This window comes from Coenobita brevimanus, chromosome 109, assembly GCF_032717465.1.
Source record: "Coenobita brevimanus isolate Jiangsu-jjx chromosome 109, ASM3271746v2, whole genome shotgun sequence".
In the NCBI taxonomy this organism is placed as follows: Eukaryota; Metazoa; Arthropoda; class Malacostraca; order Decapoda; family Coenobitidae; genus Coenobita; species Coenobita brevimanus.
In genome coordinates this window covers 35,724,445-35,729,444 of record NC_137062.1, presented here as the reverse complement: position 1 = coordinate 35,729,444, position 5,000 = coordinate 35,724,445, and the positions used below count along the sequence as shown (strand labels likewise).

Below are 5,000 nucleotides of genomic sequence, written 5' to 3'. Positions count from 1 at the left end.
AGAGGAGGAAGACGAAGAAGAGGAAAGACAAGAGGAAGTAGTAAATATAAGAAATGAGGAAATATGGGACCGTACTAAGAAGAGCCAAGAGGAAGAGGAGGAAGAAGAAGACGAAGAAGAGGAGGAAGACGAAGAAGGGAAGGAAGAAGATGAGGAAGCAGAGGTGGAAGAGGAAGAGGGGGAAGAGGAAGAAGAGGAGGAGGGGGAAGAGGAAGAAGAGGAGGAGGGGGAAGAGGAAGAAGAGGAGGAGGGGGAAGAGGAAGAAGAGGAGGAGGGGGAAGAGGAAGAAGAGGAGGAGGGGGAAGAGGAAGAGGAAAAGGAAGAGGGGGAAGAGGAGAAGAGGACAAGGAAAAGGGAAAAGAGGAAGAAAAAGAGAAAGCAAAGGATGATGAAGAGGCAGAAGAAGAGGAAGAGGAAGAAGAGGATGATGAAGAAGAGGCAGAAGAAGGGAGGAGGAGGAGTACAAAGGAGTATAAAGTGCAGGAAACAGCAACAGCCCTAATGGTCCCTTTCGAGGCTGCTTGTTACAGAGAAGACTATCACTATTACTAATTCTACAAGTTGATGGTGAGGATAGTACAGCAAGAAGACTCTCCCCCACCCACCACACCCTCCAGTAAAGAAAGAAGACTCTCCCCCACCCACCACACCCTCCAGTAAAGCAAGAAGGCTCTCCCCCACCCACCACACCCTCCAGTAAAGCAAGAAGACTCTCCCCCACCCACCACACCCTCCAGTAAAGCAAGAAGGCTCTCCCCCACCCACCACACCCTCCAGTAAAGCAAGAAGGCTCTCCCCCACCCACCACACCCTCCAGTAAAGAAAGAAGGCTCTCCCCCACCCACCACACCCTCCAGTAAAGCAAGAAGGCTCTCCCCCACCCACCACACCCTCCAGTAAAGAAAGAAGACTCTCCCCCACCCACCACACCCTCCAGTAAAGCAAGAAGACTCTCTCCCACCCACCACACCCTCCAGTAAAGCAAGAAGACTCTCCCCCACCCACCACACCCTCCAGTAAAGAAAGAAGGCTCTCCCCCACCCACCACACCCTCCAGTAAAGCAAGAAGGCTCTCCCCCACCCACCACACCCTCCAGTAAAGAAGAAGGCTCTCCCCCACCCACCACACCCTCCAGTAAAGCAAGAAGACTCTCCCCCACCCACCACACCCTCCAGTAAAGAAAGAAGGCTCTCCCCCACCCACCACACCCTCCAGTAAAGAAAGAAGACTCTCCCCCACCCACCACACCCTCCAGTTAAGAAAGAAGACTCTCCCCCACCCACCACACCCTCCAGTAAAGCAAGAAGACTCTCCCCCACCCACCACACCCTCCAGTAAAGCAAGAAGACTCTCCCCCACCCACCACACCCTCCAGTAAAGAAAGAAGACTCTCCCCCACCCACCACACCCTCCAGTAAAGAAAGAAGACTCTTCCCCACCCACCACACCCTCCAGTAAAGAAAGAAGACTCTCCCCCACCCACCACACCCTCCAGTAAAGCAAGAAGACTATCCCCCACCCACCACACCCTCCAGTAAAGCAAGAAGACTCTCCCCCACCCACCACACCCTCCAGTTAAGAAAGAAGACTCTCCCCCACCCACCACACCCTCCAGTAAAGCAAGAAGACTCTCCCCCACCCACCACAGCCTATAGTAAAGAAAGACGGCTCTCCCCCACCCACCACACCCTCCAGTAAAGAAAGAAGACTCTCCCCCACCCACCACACCCTCCAGTAAAGAAAGAAGACTCTCCCCCACCCACCACACCCTCCAGTAAAGAAAGACGGCTCTCCCCCACCCACCACACCCTCCAGTAAAGCAAGAAGACTCTCCCCCACCCACCACACCCTCCAGTAAAGAAAGACGGCTCTCCCCCACCCACCACATCCTCCAGTAAAGCAAGAAGACTCTCCCCCACCCACCACACCCTCCAGTAAAGCAAGAAGACTCTCCCCCACCCACCACACCCTCCAGTAAAGAAAGACGGCTCTCCCCCACCCACCACACCCTCCAGTCAATATCTATGCAAGTGTTAAAGAAGCTACAATCATCATTATGTAGGAGGAAGGATAAGGAGATGGAGAGTAGTAAAAACTGATAAATATGAAGCCCTACTGAGAAGAGATGGAGGCCGAGGAAGAGGAAAGAAAAAAGTGATGGTTACAAGGAAATATGGGACCGTACAGAGAAGAGGAAAGGGGAAGGGTTTACAAGAAGAGGAGGAGGAGGAGGAGGAGGAGGAGAAGTGGAGGAGGAGGTGGAAAAATGGTATCGTACCGAGAAGAGGAGAGAGGAAGAGGGAGAGTACTAGGAAAGACTGAGAGGGAGAGGATGGAGAAGAAGACAGAGGAGGAGGAGGAGGAGGAGGAAGGAAAATAGAAGGAAATACAGTAAATACAAATAAACACAGGTACAAAGAAATCGGAAATGAGAGAAAATGGGAGTAAAGCGAAGGGAGTCTGAGAGAGAGAGAGAGAGAGAGAGAGAGAGAGAGAGAGGATCGTGTTGAATAATACTTGGGTTTACTTGTGTGTGTGTGTGTGTGTGTGTGTGTGTGTGTGTGTGTGTGTGTGTGTGAGAGAGAGAGAGAGAGAGAGAAATAACCCACAAACTCCCCTAATCTAAACACACCCACGTTCAAAGCACGCCATTTCCGACCCTATGCACTGACATCAGAAGGGCGAATATCCCACATAAAAAAATAGGCACCACGACACTGCTATCCCTCGATGGAACTGGGTAACTCCTTGAAAGAAAAATATAAATAAATAAAAGCTAACAGGTAGGTAGGTAGGTAGGTAGACAGGTAGGTAGGTAGTTAGGTAGGTAGGTAGTTAGGTAGGTGGGTGGGTGGGTAGGTAGGTGGGTAGGTAGGTAGGTAGGTGGGTGGGTAGGTAGGTAGGTGGGTGGGTAGGTAGGTAGGTAGGTAGGTGGGTGGGTTGGTAGGTAGGTGGGTAGGTAGGTAGGTAGGCAGGAAGGTAAGTAGGGAGAGAGGGACGGAGTAGTAGTAGTAGCAGGTTACAGCAGCAGCAGCAGCAGTAGTAGTAGTAGTAGTAGTAGTAGTAGTAGTAGTAGTAGTAGTAGTAGTAGTAGTAGTGGTAGTAGTAGTAGTAGTAGTAATAATAATAATAATAATAATAATAATGTTCCTCTACCCCCCCCACAGACCCCCATTTTCAAGAAGGACTAAAATTAGGGATGTCTGTAAGCTTTCCCAGCCCTACCTTGTTTGTCACGTGTGTGTGTGTGTGTGTGTGTGTGTGTGTGTGTGTGTAAGGACGAACCAAGTGATATATATATAGTAAATAGATGTGTGTGTGTGTGTGTGTGTGTGTGTGTGTGTGTGTGTGTGTGTAAGGACGAACCAAGTGATATATATATAGTAAATAGATGTGTATGTGTATATGTGTGTGTGTGTGTGTGTGTGTGTGTGTGTGTGTGTGTGTGTGTGTAAGGACGAACAAAGTGATTTAGTAAAAAGATAAATGGATGGATGGATAATTAGAGAGAGAGAGAGAGAGAGAGAGAGAGACGCAGGTGTATGTGCGTCTGTATGTGTGCGTGAGTGTGCGATAATAAACATAGGGAAATACGATGACGCAAGAATGTGTGTGTGTGTGTGTGTGTGTGTGTGTGTGTGTGTGTGTGTGTGTGTGTGTGTGTGTGTGTGTGTGTGTGTGTGAGAGAGAGAGAGAGAGAGAGAGAGAGAGAGAGAGAGAGAGAGAGGAATACCGTGATGTTGAGGAGACAGGAAGCATAAGTGTTGGAGGGGAGGGGAAAGGGGAGGAGAAATGGGGTGGAGGGAAGTAATGGGGAGGAGGGTGGGGGTTAGAAATGAGGTGGATGGAGGGAGAAAGGGTGGGGGAAGTAAAGGTGACGGGAAGAAACAGGAGGAGGTTGGGGGAGGGATGGGGAGGGCAGAAGAGGAGGAAGGGGGAGGAATGGGAAGGGGAATGAAGGAATGGAGGGGAAGGGGAAGGAATGGAGGGGAAGGGGAAGGAATGGAGAGGGGAGAAGAAGAGGAAGGGGGGAGGAATGGGAAGGGGGTATGAAGGAATGGAGGAGGTGTGGAGGGGAGAAGGGGAAGGGGGGAGGAACTGGAAGGGGAATGGAGGTGTGGCGGGAAAGGGGAAGGAATGGAGAGGGGAATGAAGGAATGGAGGAGGGGTGGAGAGGAAGGGAGAAGGAATGGAGAGGGGAAGAGTGGAGGAGGGAGAGAAATGAGGATGGTAAGGAGGAGAGGTGAGAGTTTAGTGACGTCACTGCCTTAGTATCATTCCAGGTATCAGGTGGCAAGTGGCGTGAGGCAGGAGGGTGAGGCAGAGCAGGGGTTCAAACGGTTGGGGTAAGGCAGAAGGGGGAGGCAGAGTAGAGGTGAGGTAGAGGGTGAGACAGTAGGGGTAAGGCAGAGAAGGGGTGAGGTAAGGCAATGAAGTGGTAATGCAGTGAAATGAGGCAGACGATGGTTAGGCAGAGTACAGGTGAGGCAGGAAGGAATGAGACAGGAACAAGATGAAGGAGAGAAAAGGAAGAAGGGAAGAAGAGGGAGGAAGGAGGAGGGAAGAAGAAAGAGGAAAGAAGGTAAGGAGGAGGAGGGAAGAAGAAGAAAGAGGGAAGGGGAAGGGAAAAAAAACGAAGGTAGGAAGGAAGATGGAGGGATGGAGAAGTAGAGAGGAAGAAGGGAAGAAGAAGAAGGTAAGAAGAAAGAGGAGGGAAGAAGAAGAAGAGGAAGGGAAGAAGGAGGGAAGAAGAAGAAGCAAGGATGAAGACGAAGAAGGGAAGAGGAAGAGCAGGTACAAGAGAAAGCACATGGCAAAAGATCTATTGGTCCTTTCGTGAGTGTTTGGTACAGGGAAGGTTACTGTGTGTGTGTGTGTGTGTGTGTGTGTGTGTGTGTGTGTGTGTGTGTGTGTGTGTGTGTGTGTGTGTGTTCAGACAAGGATAGAAAGCTGGGGGGAGGAGAAGGAGAAGGAGGAGGAGGAGGAGGAGGAAGAGATG

At 50.7% G+C, this 5,000-nt stretch overlaps 1 protein-coding gene across 4 annotated transcripts in view; it reads right to left on the bottom strand.

The window, feature by feature from the left end:
* The window catches only part of Gbeta13F (guanine nucleotide-binding protein subunit beta-1), a 69,150-nt gene that overhangs the window by 31,830 nt on the left and 32,320 nt on the right, over positions 1–5,000 (bottom strand). The window lies entirely within an intron of this gene.